At 39.7% G+C, this 21,586-nt stretch overlaps 1 long non-coding RNA gene across 4 annotated transcripts in view; it reads left to right on the forward strand.

Moving 5' to 3' along the window:
- Positions 1 to 21,586, forward strand: part of LOC110401101 — a 164,262-nt gene that overhangs the window by 87,235 nt on the left and 55,441 nt on the right. Inside the window, exons 5-6 of one of the 4 annotated variants that reach the window (XR_002440252.1) lie at positions 12,117 to 12,291; positions 14,552 to 16,660. This is a non-coding gene — a long non-coding RNA (uncharacterized LOC110401101). Of the gene's footprint in view, positions 1 to 12,116; positions 12,292 to 14,551; positions 16,661 to 21,586 lie in introns of those variants that run through there. The other 3 variants (XR_002440251.1, XR_002440254.1, XR_002440250.1) reach the window with 3 other exon arrangements.

The raw sequence follows: 21,586 nt of genomic DNA on the forward strand, positions 1-21,586 counted from the left end.
AAATGATTGTTAATGAGAGCTCCAGCAAACAGAGCCATCTCTTCCTTTAGCTTTCTCATGTAGGAGCTGATATAATTAATCCTCCTTCTCATCTGCTGCCCCTCATTATCTGCGTGGCCTGATGTGCCGCATTTCACCCTTAGTAAATCTGTTCCTTCTCAAAAGTACACTGCCCAGGTCAGAGCTCTTTCTTTTGATTTACTTTCTGACTTCCTGACATTTGCAGAGGTACACCATTGCATCTGAGACAAAAAACAAGAAGGTGGAAAATGCACGAAGTTCCTTTTGCCTTTCATCTCTTCAGCTTTTATAGTCAGACAAGATTTCCATTACATTCGCCTTTCTTTTCTTTACTTTTTTTTTTTTTAACTTTCATTTGCCATTAAAGTTACTCAGCTCTTTCTTGTGTCCTGCCAGCAGAGTTCTTAGCAAGTCTCTTCATGCTGTGACTCTTATGTAAAACATTCTTTAGCACTTCATTGCTCGAGTTCCTCTGAACTGTATTCCTGTTACATCAAGATGCACTTGATTGAAGCTGTGAATGCAATTTTAAAACACCACTGAAAAGAATTATTTTTTTCAATCCCAGGTGTATCTTGGGAGGGTGTTGTGATTTCCTTGCTCTATCTTAGTGTTATTCTTTGTCAATCTATGATACAGAGATTATTTTGTCCTGTGTACTGTTGTGAGGAACTATCAGGGAAATTATGGACTCCTGCCTTTTCTGCTTTAGACTGAGAAACTGTCTAAATAAGTCTTGAGGTTACCCTGTGTTTGTGGCATGAGCCACTCTACCAAACATATATGTATATATGAGGCATTTGTGTTTATAGAAAGTTCTGACTTCCTATACTTCATCTATCTGGCTTAATCTGTGATGTGGATAAATGTAGGTGTAGTCATGCATACGTTCAGTTTGTACTCACAGTATTCATTTCCAGGAGGACTAGAGACTCTAAATGGAGAAATTTCATTGAGACAGTTATCACAGCAGCACTGAGAGATGTGCTTATGCTATCTGCAAAGATTCAGGCCTCACAGGACAGGAAGTGTATGAGCCCACTGTATCAGATGCCGTTCTTCCCAGCACTCCAGGTGAAACCCCTGGAACAGTTCCAGTTCTGAAATCTCCTTTTGCCCACTATAATTAAAGTCAGCAGACTTTTATTCTGACTTCTCTTTGCTCTGCAATTACTGAAACCACAAATGTAATACACTGAGAGTTTAAAGCTTGCTGTACAAGCTGCTGTGAATAAATGTCATTTGTTGATGGAGTATTAAAATTTTGTTGTCAATTGCATTTTTTTCAGGGCTGTGAAATGTGTAATTGATGTGGAACTTATAGAAGGGTCCCAAACGTTGTTTACTGCTGTTTGGATTTTATATCCCTCAGCAACTCTTTTTTTCAAATTTCAGTACTTTGTTTTCTATCTTGACTTTGTTACATCTCCATTGGGAAGTGAAGGAACTTTTTGTTCAGTATGCTTCAGTAAAAATGTAGTCACAAGCAGTTGTGTTTGTCCAGCTGCTCTGAAAGCCATGTGATTTGCTTTAAGGTTGTTACTGGTCTGTTACATTTCAGTTGGGGAACCAAACTGTTGTGTTATCAGCTGGGTTCCAGCTTGGAGAACGAAGAGCGTGACAAGCCCAGCCACCATTGAACTGGCCTGCTGGGTGATGTACTCTGTCCAAATGGATGCAGGATTTAACCCATCAGCTACTTTGGGCTGATCATTGTTTTTATACGTGAGCAAGGCAATTATCTCTTCCTTCCTCCTTTGTTCTGGCATCCACTAGTATTTTTTTGTTCTCTGTTCTGGCTCTCTTCCTTCTCTTTTGGACACTGACTCTTGACTGACTTTCCCATTCTTCTGCAAAACAGCCTTCATGACCATATCTGACACCACATTTTTCGACCTTTGACAGTGTTTTTAATGTGACTTTCAGCTTGATATCCACCTTAGCTTCTTAGTTTTCAACCTTGTATTTTTACACTGTTGACATTGGCCTGTCTCCTGGCCTGGTGACTACAGCCTGATCCAAAGCACTGGGTCCCATTCTGCAGGGTCCTTCGGTAGTTTCCATAACTGTAGCAAAAACAAACAAACAAAAAATGGACTGTTAGTACTGTGCAGTCATTTTTACTACAGCTCCCTTAGGTATGGTTCTCTGATTCTGTCTTCATAGAATCATAGAATGACTTAGGTTGGAGGGGACCTTAAAGATCATCTAGTGCCAACTCCCCTGCCATGGGCAGGGTTGCCAACCACTAGATCAAGCTGCACGTGATCCCATCCTACATGGCCTTGAACACTTCCAGAGATGAGTCATCCAAACCTCTCTGGGCAGCCTATTCCAGTGCCTCACTACCCTCTGACTAAAAAATTTCTTCCTAACATCTAACCTAAATCTCCCCTCTTTTACTTTAAAGCCATTCTCCCCTGTCCTGTCTTAGAACAGGCAAATTGAAAGCATTGTTTCCTTGGGGTGAATGGCTCTTAAGGCTCAGCTAAGGGCTTGAGTTTCCGTCTGCTTAAAAATAAAAACAATTAAAAAAAAAAAAAGAATATTTTTCTCTGTGGAACTGAAACAATATAAAGGCAGGAAAATAGGATAGTCTTCTAGCAAAACGTTGCTCAGTAGTGATGAAGACAGAAACTCTACTGTTGACCAGAGTGGGGGGACAGGGAAAGTGGGAGGAGGAAGCAAAAATTCAGAGTACAGGTAAAGACAGTAGAATAGAGGCACTCCAAGAGCAGAATGTACAGCTTTCACAATAATGAGAAGTAATTATAAGTGTCTGGCTAACTTTTCTGGGAGATCATTTTGATGATACTGTAGGGAAGATGAGATGACATTAGAAGTTGTTTTCTTGTCATGAATAAATGTTTGTCTTCTCCAAGCCAACAATACCACACTGAAGTACTCAGGTGCAAATAGGTCTTTTATAAATTGTGGATAGCTGCATCATCTTGCTGCTTTATTCTTTATTGTTGGAAGTAATTTTTGGAGGAGAAGATTTACTGAGAGAGTCTCAGGAAAGTCTCTCCTGGTTTTGTGTCCACTTGTTCACTGCCTGCATTCCTCAACGTGGCACAAGACATTTGAACAATAGAAGGTGCCAGGCCTTGAGATTGGGTGTTGCCCATAAAGTAAACTAGTGTTGTTAAGAAATTCTTGGTGTTCAGTCCTTAGAAGAGGAGACATGTTGCTTGTGTTACTTATGGAGAAAAATGGCAGTTTAACCTGGAAACTGTTGGAACTTGAAAGAAGTCTTCCAGAATGTCATGGAACAGCTGAAATGTCTTTAAATGACCATTTAAGTCTTGCAGGTGTTGAGATGGACAGATGGAGGATGTCTCAGATGTAAACTGTTTGCAGTGGTGGTAAGATGAGAAGGCATTATATGAAAAATAGATTTATGGTGTATGATACTATGTTACCCTTTGCCAGTGAAAGGCAGAGAGAATAAAGGTATACAGTGTATCAGTGTATTTGTTTCCCACTGACACAGTGAAGAATGAAGACATCAAAGGTATATTCTGTGAAGAAAGAATACAAAATAGGTACATGAACTGCAAGAATAATACTGTGAAAAGAAAAGAATAAATAAAACTAGGAGGCTGATACTGAGGGTACTTCCATTTAATTATTGAAGGCAGAAAAAATAATCTGAAGATAATGTGCACTAACTTTGTTCATTTGGCAGTCTCTTCTGGAAGCATTGAAGAAAAAATCACATGCCCAAATTTGACATGAGAGACAACCTGCGATGTAAGAGTTCTGGAATCGGCTACCTATCAACTACCTAACTCTTAAACGAGCACGGCTCTGTATTTCATACTAGAGGCTTATGATTTATAGAAAGGAGACAGTAGGGTAAAAAATATCACTGAAAAATAAGTGTATTCTACACCAATTTTTTTTTTAATAATTCCCATATTAGAAAAAGGATGTGGCTATGTTCAAAATAATGTATATTTCATATAGATTTTTAGAAAGTCTATAACAGTACTTCTTGTAATACAGCCCTATGCTGTCATGAAGAGAAATTTGATGTTGTTATTATGTTATTAAGATAGTTCGGCTTTATTCATGCTTTGAGTTGTACAGAATAATGTTTCAATAGATATGGCATTGAGGGAGGATAAAAGAGATCTAGTGTCTGGGACTAGGATCTTAGAAACTTCTGCCAGTGTTGTGCCTCACCTGTATTTCTCCTCAGTAGAAACATTTTGTAAAAATATATATAGTACAGAATTATTTAAGTAAATGTTTGTTTTCTTCAAACGTAGAAGTTGCTTGCCATTGAAGAGAAATCTGTAGTTCTATTAGAGTTATGGAAATGCATTGAGTTGTCCCACCATGGTAATCCAGGTAGGTTGATCTTTTAAGTTGCAGTCTAGAGATGGTTAACAATACCTTTGTTGGTATAGTTGACTGTTCAGCTTGTGGCCTCTTAGAATTAAGCAATGTGCAAAACATCAGCTGGCTGAACAGAAAATAGAGAAGGGGAACAAGTTTAAGATCAAGTTTTGGCAATTCTTTCAGCTTCTTTTGTGCTGCTCATCTATTCTGTGTATGGTACTGTTGCATTAAGTAATGGAAGTGCTCCTGCTTATAGGATTACTACATTGTCTCAGATGTAGAATTTCTCTAACTTAGCACAGCTTCACTGACAGATCCAGATGTCCTGTAGTAGCCAGATCACAGTATACTACTTTTTTATGCCTTTGATCCAGAAGAGACACAGTTTTGTAATCACAGCCAATTTTTCAGATTGATGCTAAACACAGACCCAACTTGAATAGCATCACAATTTTTCTCTCCATTCCTCCACCTGGAAATCATGTGTGCCTGCATTTTAATGCAGATAGAACAAGCATGCAAACCAGCCCCTACTCTAGGCCTTGGATATGCAGCTGCTGAGAACCAAGCTGAAGTGTGTTGGAGATAGTATAAAGTGTTATTCATGAAAAGTAACCTCTTAATAGCATTGCTAGCTTGAAATGATAATGTTAGAAACAACCATTAAACTGGAAAATCTGGATTTCTTATCCTGTCTCTGTTCCCTCTTCACTTTCCTCTGAAGCTAATAAATAGGCCTACCATATTAGAAAATGATTTTTAAAAAGTTTTTTATAGGCCATTTATTTTGATGATTTTTTTTGCAAAGGTCCGTTTTTAAAGCTTTTAGTGCAATCTAATGCTGTTCTCTTTGAATTTAGGAAAGCCATTTTAATATATGCATTTCTAGAGGAAGACTCTACCTTGGGTATCCAGTCCTTCATTGAATATTAAAGGCACCTTGGAAAGTGAAAGGCCAGTTTTCATGGGTGTGGTACTCACTGTCATGCTTACATTTTAAAAGAAGCTTTGCTTATTAATTAGATGACAAACGAGCAATAAAAATTCAAAGAAAATGACACTTCTAGTTACTTCAAACACCTTAGAAAAAGAAGGGTGCAAGCAGGAAGCTGCAGTTGTTGAGAATGCAGAATGAAATTCTTAGCCTGGGATAGCTGTGGTCTACCTTTATTCAAGGTAGATTGCAGTATTGTGTTCTATTCTTTAATATTTATGGAACATTTTGTAGAATAGCATAGTACATAGCATTCTATTGCTACAGAGATTGAAACTACTATTGTGAAATATTCATAGTATTTTTTTATAAGGGTAATAACTGGAAAATTAGCCAGTAGGGATGTAGCCAAGCCTGCAAATGAGTAAAGTGAATGCTGCTCTTTAAAAAAAAAAAAAAATCCTCCAAGACAAATAATCACTGCCAAACCCTTATTCTATTAAATTAGCTTCATTTCGTTAGTACTTTGTGTTTGTCTTGAAATGCCACTAGTGTATCTTATATCTTCAAGAGTTTCCATTTGTTCCTTCCCTAAAGCTTGACTGAGCCATTGTCTGAGGTGGTAAAAGTATAACAAGCATTTTATTTTAAGTTAGAGTGCATCATTGCCTTTGCCTCAATGTGCTGCTGTCAATACAGTTTATAAATATATAAATGCTGGTAAAATTTTCATGCCAGATTCTGTGCCTGTAGCCCTTATAATAGAGACAGTTGCTTTACCCTCATTACTGGTGAGTCTGCAGCTCCTCACAAGGAAGGAAAAGTGGGTCTACATTCTTGTGTTTTATCTGTTTATCAGGAAGGGGTGGTTGTTTTTGTTTTTTGTTTTTTGTGAGAAAAGTGCAAAGATTACTGATACAGTGGGCAAAAAAATAGATGCCTTGGAAAGAGAATATTGAATCAGATTTCTTGCTTGCCGTACTTCAATCAGAGATAAGATGAAAAGTCGCATTGTCAGATTTCCCCTTAGGTTTCATATAATCTTAGAGGTAAAACCATATGTAAGAGTTGGAGACAACGGCTTATGATGTAACTCCTGAATTACTGAAATCTTACAAGAGCCCTTATATGATCTCTTCCATCTGCAGCAGCAGCTTTCCATATGGTATTCTGGTGCTATATACACGGATTAATAATTCTCCACAGTCTGATAGAAAATGCAAATGTTCTGGTTCTAACTGGGCTCTTATCTCCTGTGAAGACTTTTTATCTGTGTTCTAGCAGCTTCCTGTGGTCATGAATACTTGGTCAGTCCTGCCTTCTAACAGGCGGAGCACATTGAATAGATTGAGTGTGAATACCATGGAATTTTTAACTGTTGTGGAAAGTATTTTTTAAATTATTATTGCTTCTGAGGAGCAGTGTGTTTTCAGAGGCAATATTATGTTTTCTTTGATACTTTCACTTGATTCTCTTTCATATGACTTCAGAGAAACTTTCTGAGGAAGAGCTGTTGCCCAGAAACAGCCTCTTATCCCTGTTAGCAGAAGCTCATCTTGTTCTTATGAAACCTGCAAAATGGTAATGGCACAATTTAGTACAATTACAGAAAATCACCTCTTAGGGATTGCAAGTTAAATCATGAATTAGCTGTTTTGCAGTGATCCTCTTTCAAATGAGATTATAGATTTTCAGGCTTGTAGCTTTTGTATCTTAATCATGCAGAACGTAATTTCTAACTTAGAACTAGCACAACATAGATTCCATGCATTTGCGCAGCTGATAATTAAGAAGTGGTTAGGCCTGGTTTTCTTTTGAGCCTTTGCACTAACATAGGCAAGTCCTCTGACTCCTCTGAACGTTTTACGTTTTCCATCTGTAAACTAAAGACAGAGATGCTTTTCTCCCTCACTGGTTATTAGGGGGCTTACCAACTTCTCTGGAGAGCTTCGAGGTCTTTATAAGTAAAGTTATAAAAAGGACATGAATGTTAAAAGTGAATAATGGAATTTGGAGAAGCATAGGAAGTGTGATTCAGAGATAACTGAAAGCACCAGTATAACTAAATGTGATTGTCTGTAACTGCTTGGTCAAAAGATGAGGTCTGTGACTTGAAGAGACTTTCAACCCAGATAATTTTCTATCAGTAAGTTTGGCAGTAAGTAATTTAGTCCTAAAGGGTTGTAGTAACTATGAAGGGTCTCCACATGATGCAAAGTGAGCACATGAGTGAGAAGGTTTGGAGGAGATGGTGAAGAAAATGGAATGGAAGGATGTAAGACAAGGCCAAGTCCTCCAATCCACAGTACCAGACTGATGTCTATGACAGAGGAACTAGTGGAGTGAGTTTCGTCTCATTCCCTTGACTACTGAAGTGTTGTCTTCCAAATAATCAGCAAGGAGATCTGAAACTGCCATTAGAGATGGTGTATCAGGCTGGATTCTTGCACTGGGGCTGAGGCAGATCTTAGCTGAGGTCTGCAATCAGAAAGGTTCTATCAAATGCTTGAGAATAGGCCTAGTCTTTGTACTTTGGTATGTGAGAAGAAAGCAGCATTATTGTCCCTGTGAACATAAGCACAGACCTTTATTAATGAGAAGTATTTTTACCCTGCATTCTACTGGTGGAAAAAGATATTAGAATACAGCATTGTTTCAAAGCTGATATAGGGGCTGAATGGGAAGTATACATCAGAAGAGTGGATTTCTGAGGTGGGAGTGCCTAGAGCTTGTAGCGAGCCCCACTGTCCACTTCAGACAGATATTTATGTAGCATAGTTGAGAACATCTGCTGTCCAAGGTCCATTATTTTGAAAGGCTATCCTAAGGCCAAGAGAGTGAAAGGCAACATAGGCTAACACAGATAAATACAGTAAAAAGGCCTCATTTAATGGCAGTGACTTTATGTAAAAGTTTCTCACACAATAAAGCCATATGGTACATTCCTGACAAATACAAAAGAAGACGCACTGACAAATGAGCAGATTTCTTAATTTTGGTCTGAAGTGCCTCTTTTTAATACATTAAGCTGTATGAGTTAGTCATTAATTCACTGGTATGGATCAAAGTTCACATATAAAATGATGAGGCTTCATAGAAAACTGTTGACACACGAGAAGCTGACACACCAGTGTTTTTAAGCAAGAATAAGTCATTAGCAAAGTTTCTACAAAGCAATATTTTCAGCTAATTAGATCTCTTCTAGTTACATTTGTTTGACAAGAGGAAGGAGAATGAGTAGAATAAAATAAACACCAGTGAAAAGAGGAAACTAGAAGAGCAATTGTTTAATTGGCTGGCGAGGTGAGGTGGTAGAGTTGCCCTTTATGTGAGAGAGCAACAAGAAAGTACTGAGCTCCACTTAGAAGGGAACGATGAACAAGTGGAGAGCTTGAAGGTAAGAATTAAGGGACAGGCTAACATAGGTGACACTGTTGTGGGTGTGTACTACAGGCCACTTGATCAGGAGGAGGAAGTGGATGAGGCCTTCTAAAACAGCTGGAAGTAGCCTCATGATCCCCGACAGTGGTTCTCATGGGGGACATCTACCATCCTGATATTTGTTGGATAAGCAACGCAGCCAGGCACATGAGGTCCAGGTGGTTCCTGCCATGTGCTGATGATAACTTTCTGACTCAGGTGGTATGGAGGAGCTGATGAGGAGAGGTGTGCTGCTTGACCTTGTTTTTAGGAGCAAGGAAGTGCTTGTTAGGGATGTGGTAGTTTTGGGAAACTTGGGCTGCAGTGATCATGAGATGGTGAAGTTCAAGATCTTGTGTGGAAGAAGCAAAGCAATAAGTAGAATTGTTACCCTGAATTTCAGGGTACACAACTCCGAGTTGTGTTTCTTGACTTCAGCAAGGCATTTGACACTGTGTCCCACAACATTCTTGTTATTAAACTTAGAAAGTGTGGGGTAGATGACTGGACAGTGAGTTGGATTGAGACTGGCTGACTGGCAAAACTCAGAGAGTTGTCATCAGCAGTGCAGAGTCTGATTGGAGGCCTGTAACTAGTCGTGTTCCCCAGAGGTCACTGCTGGGTCCAGTCTTCTTCAACATCTTCATGAACATCCTGGATGAAGGGATAGAGTCCACCCTCAGCAAGTTTTCTGTTGATACAAAGCTGGGAGGAGTGGCTGACACACCTGAAAGCTGTGCTACCATTCAGCAAGATCTGGACAGACTGGGGAGTTGGGCAGGCAGGAACCTGATGAGGTTTAACAAGAGCAACTGTAGAATCTTGCACTTGAGGAGGAATAACCGCAAGCATCAGTACAGGTTAGGAGATTATCTGCTGGGGAAGAGCTCAGGACAGCGGAGAAGGACCTGGGGGTCCTGGTGGACAATTGGTTGGCCGTGAGCCAGCAGTGTGCCCTTGTGGCCAAGAAGGCCAGTGGTATCCTGGGATGCATTAAAAAGAGCGTGGGCAGCAGGTCAAGGGAGGTGATCCTCCCCCTTCTATTCCACCCTGGTGAGGCCGCATTTGGACTGCTGTGTGCAATTCTGGGCTCCTCGGTTCAAAAAAGACAGGGATCTCCTAGAAGGAGTCCAGCGGAGGGCCACAAAAATGATTAAGGACCTGAAGCATCTCCCATATGAGGAAAGGCTGAGAAAGCTGGGTCTATTCAGCCTGGGGAAAAGAAGACTGAGAGGGCATCTGATAAATGGTTATAACTATCTAAAGGGAGGTGGGAGCCAAATGGATGAGGCCAGGCTCTTCTCAGTGGTGTGTAGCAATAGGACAAGGAGTAATGGCCTAAAACTTGAACAAAGGAAGTTCTGTACTAACGTGGAAGAACTTCTTTATGGTAAGGGTGACAGAGCCCTGGAACAGGTTGCCCATAGAGGTTGTGGAGTCTCCTTCTAGGGAGATATTCAAGATCCGTCTGGACACCTACCTGTGCAACATGTTTTGGCAGGTGGTTTGAATTTGATGCTCTCTTAAGGTCTCTTCCAACCCCTGAAATTCTGGGATTCTGTGAAATGTTGTTAATTGAATGATTAAATACTTCATTATAAAAGGAGCAATGTGATAATAGTCTGCCCTGTGCTAACTATGTATGTTGAAGCAGCACTAAATTGCTTGGACGCTGTCATGAATTTTGGGGATGCTGGAAGGGGAACATTCATGGAGGTGTGAAACCAAGTTAGCATGTAGAAGAGTAAATTCCCTGGCTTCAATTTAACGTGAATCTGTAGCTTGATTTCCTTTCTCTTTTTATCAGCATATATATCAGTGTCAAAGGTGTGTCTGTCTGTCTGTCTGACTGTTGTTCTGACCAGATCCAGAATTGCCCCACACCTTCTTTCATGCCTTTCCCGAAGTAGCCCACGCAGTGTACATTCGCAAGTAACATCCGTGGGGGTGAATTCAAGTTGTGTTCCCATGTTGCACCTGATAGCCCTTCTCAGTCAGCACATCATCAGTGTACTGCAATGGTCTAACCCTTCATAATTGTCAAGTGGTGAAAGATCTGTGGTTGAAAAATGACAGTTCTTTATTTGTGTTATGAGAGAGCACCTTCTCATTTTAGGCCTTTGATGAAGTGCATAAAGGCCAATCAAGGATAGGAGGTAATGCCTTCTATAGCTGACCTCTGAAATACACTATTTATCTGTGTTTCTGCTGCAGTTCACAAGCAAGCCTTTCCTTGAGCACTTCACATATTTTGCTGATACTGCACAGTGGTCTCATGCTGGGGCAGGTACAGAAATCGGCTTAGCTTAAATTATGTTTTGCCTTTACTTTTGGAAAACACCTGTTAAGGGCTAATTGTTAGTGCTAGTATGGAAGCAGGTTAATGAATTCCTTTGCTGAGTAGCAATTCTAGGTCTCAGGTATAAAATACAGCCATTCACATAAAATGGCTGGATTTTTTTCTACTGAACAAACTGTAAAGGTACAAATGCTTCATATTTAAATAGGTGCAGACAGTATTTATGTGAGGAAAGCAAAATAACTCACATCTGCAGTTCTAGTCCCTTCATTTGTGACTGTGGTACGTTAATAAATGACTGCAGGGCCAAGCCTCATTGTGCCACTGATACTCCCTGCTCTGTGCACTTTTCCCTAACACAGAAGATTTCTGCTAGGCTATGCTAAGAGTGGTTTTAACTTGCTCTTTGACATGGATAGTAGAACCTGCTACACCTCACCAGCCTGCTCTGTTGACCTGCTCAGCTTTATCTGTTTATCTTTAAAAGATTCCATGACTGGGAACAGATCTGAGCCAGGTGTGCATTGCCCTGAAGGGCAGTGGTGTAGGCAGCTCTAACAGAGAAGGCTAAGCAGGACAGAAAGTTTGAAAAAGAATAGTGGAGGCCTCATAGGGGAAAAGGTGGAACTTTGTTCTTTAAGCATTCTTTAATCTAGTTTTCCATCTGAGGAAGCAGGACTTACCACAGGATTTCTTAGAGTAAATTAATTTAGCATTATGGCCCTGCGTTCTCTAGCCACAGAATTTACTTTGTTTGTGTCACCCATCTATACTTTTAGTATCACATTTCCTTAATCCAATTATCTTTCCATTACTTATTAATTACACATCTACAAGTGAGTGAAGTGGAAATAAATTTTGTCCTGGATGATTCTGACACAAGCATGAAACAGAAGTTAGAGAAATGAAAACTGACACATTTCTCTTGGTAGAGAAAACTATCATCTCTGAAATTGCTTTGCTATCATGATATGACATCTTGCCAAGCATTTCCGAACTCAATGCCTTTGCAGTGCACATTGCTATTATCCGTTGCTTTAATTTCTTAGTGCTCTGTCTGTGGCTGAATTCTGACCTCACACTTTCTTCCAAAAGAAGCTGAGAGCTGTAGAGTGCTACATCAACCTACAGCCTGCTCGGAAGGGGCAAAGAAGATTTGTGAAGCCAAAGAGCAGTAGAGAAACGGAAGTTCTCTTAGAGATCAGTAGTAGTGTCATGCCCCAGATCCTGGACTCAATGCTGAAGATAGGCGTCTACAAACCGTGTTTGAGTAAGTATGTTAGTCTGGCCACTGTAAATGGAAGTGAATGTCTTTTCTGGAAGAGATAAGGATATGACTGAAACACAGAATAAAATAATTTGACAGTGATATTTAAATATGTCAGTAAAAACAATTTTGTCTCCCACTGTGTTAACAAAAATGCCCCATGAACTGAAAGTACAATTCACTGGTATTCTGTAGTGTTATATCTGATGGCAGCAGAAGGACATGAAGTCTTCAGTGCTGACTGAACAAAAATACATGCAAACATATATTTATATATATATATATATTTCCATTTTATATTAAAACAAACAAAAACCCAAAAAACGCAAAATGCAAATCGATTACTACAACCTCTTTCCTTCCTCTGGACTCACTAAATACAGTGATGTTCCAACAGATTTGTCCTGGCTATTAATTTTCTTATTTTTTATTTTTTTCCTAGTAAGTCAGTATCAACTAGGAGAGAATTAAAGCAAAAAGGTAGCCTAAGTTGTGGGGCTTCATGCTGTGCTCACCTTGACCCCTTCTTTTATATGCAGTCAGTGTTGTCACTTCTCTTTTTAGTGAACCACTCAGTCTTAGCAAATGATCTTCCCCTTTGCAGTTAGCTTTCTTTGTGTGTGTGCATGCGTGTTGTACTTTGCTAATGCTAAGAGTACTGAAGAAGGCCAGTGAGTGGCTGCATATATCTAGGATTAAAAATGAAAGCTATCTGAAGCTGTCAGTGCCAACCTCCCTGCTCCAAAAAGGCCTGCATTCCCCACTGAAGAGAGTAAGTGTTCAGAAGAACATGCATGCAATTAAATATTCTACTCTTGGGATGGTTGGGAGTAATACTTCAAGGTCCTGTTGATTATTTGCATATTTTATTTCCTACATATATCTTTGTGTTATATTAGCCTGTTTGTTATCATCTTGTTCTCTAGCAAGATGCTGAAGTCTGAATTCTTCATTCCCCTAAAACCAAAGGCTTCCTTTGAGGTATCAGGTTGATGTGATGACTCTGATTTGCGCTGTATAAGCATTTGCAGATCACTGCTAGTAGAGATATCATCCTGTGGCACTGGCACACAGACATATTAGATCTCACGATTCAGAATGAGATCTTTTAGGTTGATCATTTAAATTTTCTGCTCATGCTCCCTTGATACATTTTTTTTCTACGCACTCCAAGAACCCACTGACAAAATAACAAGATATGGTTGGCCAGCGTGGTCTGGAAACTGCTCATTAGCTGAAACTCAAGTATTGGGCCCCAGGGTTTGGGAAGGGTACTGTGTTGCAGCTGGGGATTGTGCTGCTCAGGTTACTGTGGGAATCATCCCATGCATGAGCTTGCATGGTGTGTGAGTAGATGGAGTTTCACAGTGCAGGTATTTCTGGGCTATCCCTGTTTCTGGTGGGTTTATTGAAAGATAATATCATGTCTTGCTTTCTGTTTTGCAGGGATGTTATAGAATAATAAGTGGTTAGAAAATACTGATGGAAAATGTCTGATTGCTTCACTTATATTACCTTTTTTCCCCTGTAACTGCTTGCATTGCATTTTGGTAGGTTACTTGGCCAGAACTTTTTGCACTTAGTGTGGGAAAATGCCTGAAGAAAAACGTGCTCAAAGGCATATACAAAAGCAACATTCAGTTTAATTTCATAGGGACGTAACATTTTATAAAGCATCATTTTCTTAAAGACTTGACACAACAATAAACTGTGTATGAAAATATATTTGTCTATAGAACTGACTCCTTGCCTGTCTTTTTAATTTGTGTGAAGTTTTTTCTCCACTCTTCAAAAATGGTAACAGCAAAATTTCACAAGCCCCTTAAGCAACTTTAATGTCTATTGTTCTCAGTAATAACATTATCTTGGCAGTAGACTACATGGAGTAAAGCTGAGTGATTCTGAATGCAAGAAATCTACAGATCCATTCAGTCTTTGTTCCTAGACAAAGAAATGCTAAGCTTGGACAGTCTTTTTTTTTTCCTTACCAACAAAAATATTTTTGTTCCTCCTCCACGGAACAGTGGAATTGTTAGTACATACTTGACTCTTGTTTTAAAATTCATATTCTAGGTATGCAAATGAATTTGTTGAAATATTAGGGGTCTGTCAGAATTTGGAGAGACTTAAGTTTCATGTGAGAACACAGGTACATAGTATCATATCACATGGGTTCTTGGCACAAAGCTCTGGTAATTTATTTTATTCCTATCCGATAGTAATTTCCTTTTTTTTTTTTTTTTCTGTTTGTTTTCCCTTTTAGTGTCTAGCCAAGTTTTTATGCAGTGTCTGTCCCTTTGGTACTTGGATAAGGACATAAAATGTCTGTATTGGCCAGCTCCTGGTGCCGTGACTGTAAGAACTGAGTTAAGCCTGGAGTAACAACTTTCTGGAATACCGTTACAATATCCAGTAATATGTAGCTCAAGGACTTCATGAGCTGAAGGTAGTATCTTTGTACTTATTTAATTATAACAAATATTTATTCTAGGAATTAGTCCAATTGCTCTTTGAGTCCTTGTAAATATGTAGCGGCTGCATGTCTTATCTATGTGAGGAATAATATCCTACTGTTTCTTCTGTACCTGTGGCTGGCTATTTTCCTTTAATTTGCTCTTTGTTCTTGTATAAGAAAGGAGAGTGAACAATGAATCCATGTACATCACTTCCAGGCCCATCATCCTATTGTTGTCAGTACAACTTCTTTCTCACCTGTAATTCCCTAGGTATGTGAGCTCCATATGCTGTCTGTGCCAGGTTCTCATCTTTAGTGGCTGCAGCACCAATAGAGCTGTGTCTATATGTAAAAGAAGAGTACACACTACAATGGAGCATTTTCCATGTAAGGATTCTCAATCCTGGTTAGAAATGTGTCCCTAATGTATGAGAACCAGACTTCTCAAGAGAGTGTAAATCGTGCCAAATTGTGGAACAGTGTTTTAATCTGTGTTTGGAAAAGATATGCTAGACCACTTCGCTTGTGACTTACAGCTAAATCACTTAAATTGTGAGCTTAAGCTTGAGGTATTTTTATTGCATGTTATTGTTTAAATAATGAAACTTGCTTAATGGAGGATGCTGTAATAAATGGAATTTCAAATGAGGGTTGAAATCCTGTAGATTGGGTTTTATCTCAGTTAATGGCAATACTAGTTCAGTTTTTTAGCTTCATCATAATACAGGAATGAGATTTCTATTTGATATTGCAGTGGATATTGCCAAGTGATTGATGACACTAATTTTCTGGCACTTCAACTGCATGCCAACAATATTAATTGCTTAATTGTTTTAAGATACACTACTATCTACTTGAAGTTGGGGCAGAGTGAGAGTTGTCCTAAAATGGCAGGTAGTGGGTGCTTTGAAGGCAAGTGTGGCAAGTCTTTAATTTACTCATTGCAACACGTACTCTGATATTGCTTTCTAAACTACATCTTTTTTCACTCAACATCCAGCTATTCCTGTTGCCTGACCCAGAAAGCTTATTAATCCCGTTGCCTTCCAATTTGCTAGACAATAAATAAAGGGCTTAAGAAGGGAAGATTGATGGAACAAGTCTTGTTTATTCAACTCAGATGCCACTGACAGTGCACTTCACTGCACTTAAACTTTCTCTGCTTTCCACAGCTAGGTTGGCAGAGGTTCACATCACTATTCTTGCCACTATGGTCAGAGCGCCCAGGCTCCTTAATACACTATTACTCAGGCTCCTTCAAGAGACATTCAGGCTGGCCCTTACGCAGTTGACTAGCAAAGACAGATTACTCTCTAGATGACAGGGCTTTGCTTGTTTGCTACCTTTCCTGTAGTTGCTTAAACTTGTGAAATTGGCCATAAAATCCCACCAAATTAGAAAATTAAAGCTTAATTCTCTGTTACATGATTACTGGCAATAATAATGCAAAAATCACATCATTTCCAGTCTGGTGTAAGTTGTCTTTTTATGCTCTTTTTGTGTTTGTATAATTGACAGTGGCAGAACACTAGAGTTGGGTCATGGATAATTCTGACAAGGTTAACTCAGTGTCCATTTCTGAAGTATGCTTCATAAACAGAAATTCTTGAGCTCTGTGTGAGGGTGGTGGATTCTGCGCCTGTCCTGCCACAGAAGCCGGTAACCCAAGAGCTCAACTCTATGCACATTAAGAGAGCGTATAAATAAGAACAAAGGAGTCTTTATATGAAGTAACCTGTCAGACGTTTCTATTTGATTTGCTGTTACAAAGAGATATCTTTCTGTTAATCAAAGTATAGAAAGGAAAATTTTGCATTTGCCAGTCCTCATTCTAATTTGAATGATAAAGCATATTGAAAGATTAAAGCAAAAAATTGTTTATTAATCTTGTTTACCAGTGCCAAAGTCTTACATTTCTGTTTGAACAAACATTCTTCTTGGTTTTTTTTTTTTTTCTGACTGGATAATAATAAAAATAAAATGAATGTGAAATCAACAGAAACCCTATGTGCTACTCAGTGTATCCCCTGAATGGCTGAGTATCTATTTAAAAACCCTGTCTTGAATGTAGGTACTGTATCAGTACTGTATCAGTACTGAGATGATCGTGAGTGTGGCTTCTTCCACAAATGCAAGGGAATGCATGGGACTCCCAACACATCATTCTCTGGAAAGTCATCAAATATATATTTTTCAGAATCTGTATCCATTGGTCAGCACCATCTGTATTTCCACTGAAGAAGGCAGTGTGTTTAGAAGCTCTGATATGTGCACTCAGTTTCACATGCTTCAGACATACTGGAGTAACTGCACACTGTCAGACAGGCCATGTATCTCCTGTATAGACTGGCTCTTCATTACAAGAACAGTAAATCCAGAGTCTAGTGTAGACACTGTGGCCATTTCTCAGGAAAGCCAACGAACTGCTGCAGAAATAGGTAAAAAGTGAGTTACCACTAAAAGCAGTGGTCTGAAGTCCAAAGTAGTAACACTGACAGAAGTGTTTGCCTACTGCTGCTCCCAGATATGTGAATGAAAGCAAAATCAAATACTGCATTTTCTTGTGTACTTGTATGTATCATTTGCTTTTCTCTACACACCAAAATTAGAGAAAATTGTTTTGTACATCATCAAAGAAGTTGAAAATCTGGATGCAGAAATTAAAAGTAAATGTGTAATTTCAGAACTGACATCTACTTTCTTAATTTCATGGAGAGACTGCAAAGTTCCTTTGTCTTCTTCATATGTTTAGGGTTTCTCTTGCACTTCTCCATGCAAGGTAGAGCCTCTGAAACTGGACTGCCATGCCACCACTGTGCTGATGGCACTTGGCCTGACATTTTTTACCCTCACCCTGTTTGAAGAAGAGTCCCAGGGTCTGGGATGAGAGCAGCTGTCTAAGCCTCCAGAAGTAATGGGGTATATGCAAGATGCAATGTTCAAAAAAATGTTCCCAAGTGTTATCTGCCTTCTCTTGCATTAGACATTTGGCTGTTGGTATCTGCTGAGAATCTGGAGACTGGGGAGGGAATATGTGTCAGATGCAATGGCAAATGTGTGGAGCTGACATCAAGAAGTCAATTTAAGCACGTAAGACTAGAAATTTTACTCTAGTTTTTGTTTGTCTAAATGTAGACCTTTTAATAAGGAACCATTTGATTTGATAATTATTTATCAGATTCTTTCCTATTCTGCAGTAATTAGAACAGTCTTTGTTTTTGGTGATGAGATTTCATGCTGAAAATGTAGGTTAAAACAATCTTTTTTTTTTTGCCAGGAAGTGTGATGTTGCTTCTGCTTATTGAACAGCCAGATCGCTGCTTGCTTCCCTCAACTTTAGGTCCTCAACACACTGAACTTCTCAGTTATTATCATCCAAATCTTTGGTAGGAATAATCTGTGACAAGCCCCACCCTGAGGCTTAAGGAGAGTAGCTCACTTGATCAGTGTTTTTTGCTGATTCCATAAATCAATCGCTTGGCAGTATGGAAAGCCTCTTGCATTGTCCTTCTGTCAGGATCTAAGAAAAGGTACTATTATGAGGGTGAGGTCTAAAATATCTACCAAAAAAAATACATCTTTTTGTCTTGTAAAAATTGATATATTCATCAAACATTGCCAAGCACTCCAGCTGTATGCCTGAAGTTAGAGTCAGTTTTCTCCTTGAGACATTGTATTATATTAGGGAGGGAAGATGGCTTCTCAGCTGCCTTAGTACTGGGTATCTACCTGGATCTGGGTGGCATTCTGATGCCGAATATAAGAGACTCCATACTCTGGTGAGGAAACATATATTTGTGACAATTAATGCCTGTTTAACTTAGTGGAGCCATAACTGTCACCCCTGCAGTGGAAGATGTATTAAGTACGTTAGGACATTTAAGTTATCCCAGTCTTACTACTATTAGTCTTACTAGTGATACTAATTGAGGACCAAAGAGTTATCTGTAGCTTATCTCTCAGTTTACCAGAGTTGTAATAGAGGACAGGACAGACCATACTGGACAGCAAACACATCCTTTTTCTGTTACAGGTAACACAGTTAATGAACTTTGGGCTCCTACACCTGAACAGCTACTCCTGTCTTGTCTTGACATTTTTCTTCACACCTAGAACACTCTTTGCCACAAAATTTCATTCAATCTTTTTCCAGGCTTAGGAGCACAGTTGAATCAGCATGTTTGCTCTCTGGCTGGCAGAAGGAACCTGCTATTGCTCTCCAGTGACCAACTATGGGAGTTACAGCAAAGTCCAGCTGGTTTCCCATAGTGAGGTTTTAAACATGCTGGTGTTTTTTTATGACTGTAGGTCACTATTATTTTATCCTAGATGTGAGTCAGTGACACAGGGAAGATTAGCTTAATATCTCTTTACCATGGCCCTGAGCTGTCCATGTTTTCTTTTCAAGCTATGTAAGGAAATTTTTTGTATTGTGTAGCAGAAATGCTAAGCGATGGCCTGAAACTGATTGAACACCTGGTGGGAAGGCAGGGCCAACCCAGGGGAGCTCAGGTGCATGCAATGCACCTGAGTGACTGGAGGGGGTGGAACCAGGATCCACCCCTTCCTAGACCTCATTTAAGGGTTGGCAGTGGAGGTGAGGGTATCTCATTGGAGATCCTTGTTTACCTGAGACCTTCCAAGGGGAAGCAGCTTTTTTCCTTGGTTTCTGTGTCCGTGGCTGCTACATTTGGGCTTGTCCTCATTTGCTCCAGCCTAGGGCTTTGCCTGTTTATTTCCATGGAAAATAGAGCAAGTACAAAGAGCACCACAGTTCTATTTGATAGAGCACATTCTCAGCTACAAAACTCTGTTTTTCAATTTAATCCCACTGTTAGCTGTGCATTTTCTTCAGCAAACAAGAGCCTGCATTCTGCACCCACAAAAATCTGCACCAGCAGAGGTGACCCACTGTCTCTGTTGCCACTGCTGACACATCACCTGCTGCCTCGCTGTGCTCACATCTGCTGTTTTATCTCTATAAACATTTCAGCAAACATTGAAGAATGTTAGTGGGTGCACTTTTTTCTGCGTGGAAGAATTCAGTGACACGTCTTTGCTTCACGCATACTTCCATGTCAGATGCTGTTCTGTCAGATGGCAACAATGTATGATGGAATACTGGCAGAAAGTTTCAACTTCTGCTGCCGTACCACCAGCGTCCGCCTCTGATGTCACAGGCCAACATCATAAATCATAGAGTCATAGAATGGCTCAGCTTTGAAGGGACTGCAAGGATCATCAAGCTCCAACCCCCCTGCCACAGGCAGGGCCGCCAACCTCCATATCTAGTACTAGTCCAGGCTGCCTAGGGCCCCATCCAGCCTGGCTTTGAACACCTCCAGGAACTGGGCATCCATATGAAATAGGAGGCATTACTTTCACAGCAGTCTTCGTATTTTAGTGGAGCTAATGAGATGCAATGATTCTCATTTTTTGCTCTCTGTTTTCAGTAGTGCAGTTTTGTTGGTTGCCCTTTTTCATGGAAGGCTAATGATTAATGGGCAGATAGAAAGAGGGTGGCTAAAACTTGCCTCCGTGGGAAGGCTAGAAGATCTATTCAGCCAACCATAAGAAGCTCATTACTACAGCAATAAAAGGATTGATCCCTTCATAAAGCTCCCTCAGAACTTAACAATTCAGCCACCTGCAATTACATACTGACAGTATAAAGATGCCACTGATAAATCACATTTTTTATTTCTAAAGGCAAAGGGGAAGAGAGATATTAATACACTGCGTCGTATGGAATTAATATAAATTAGGAACTAGTAGAACAAGCTGCTAGAAGTAATGCTGCCATTGTGAAATTTTGAATAACTTGACAGTAGCAGTCCGTTCATTCCATCTGGACAGGGACCAGGTTCTTCCTGTATCAGGGGATTTGTCTTAGAGGAAATACGCATCTTAAGTGGACTATTGAGGGTAACAGAACTGGCTGGCAAAAATGAATTTACTGCAGCTTGAAGCAGTGGCCAGAGAAACAAATATACTACTATAAGGTACAGAGTACTTGTTATTGCATTATGTAAGATCTCATTTTAAAAAAAAGCAAAATAGCAAAAGAGGCAAGATGTAAGAAAGAAGGGGAAGACAGTACAGTGATAAGGCAATTCTCTAGGCTCCCTCTGTCTATCTTTGCATGTAACTGAGGGCAAGTCTTCATCAAAGCAGAAGATTATCAATGCAGATAAGGAGACTAGATCTGTCCAGTTGAGTACCATTAATTGCCAGAATCTGCTCTTCTGGCCTTGGTCTTAGGAAGCCTTGTTAAAATATGAGTCTGTGGACAGAGTTGTTTGTTCCTCCCCAGGTAGTCTTACAAGATAAACATGGCTTATGTGTAGGAAATAAACTGTTATAGTGGATTGATATACATAGACAATTTCCATGAAAGGTCTTCAGTGGCCTCGCTCTGCTTCACACAAGAATGAGCTGATACCTGTGCTTTTCCTTATTCTTCCTTTGTGTTCTCTTTCAGACAGAGCAATTGCCTTTTCTGAAGCTCTCCTCAGTGCATTTCATAGGGCCACACGGGGCTTGTCATAAGGCTGTTTAGAAATCAGCCCAGGAAATTCACTTGTAGTTCTTCAGTTCCCAAGATTCTCAAACATTCTACCTTGCACATTAATTTCACTTTCAGTTATGTGTGCCATAGGGTGCCATGTGGATTAGCACTACATTTCAGCAGATTATGTATTGGTCTTCCCTGTGAGTCAGTATTGCAGCAGTGCTTAGGCACAGTGCTGCAGAGGTGATGGTTTCCTAAATGCCTTCTTAAGTGATTTTAGAAGTACTGTCATCTTTATGATGATAGATCAATAGTAATATCACTTGATACTG

Source organism: Numida meleagris, chromosome 6, assembly GCF_002078875.1.
Source record: "Numida meleagris isolate 19003 breed g44 Domestic line chromosome 6, NumMel1.0, whole genome shotgun sequence".
In the NCBI taxonomy this organism is placed as follows: Eukaryota; Metazoa; Chordata; class Aves; order Galliformes; family Numididae; genus Numida; species Numida meleagris.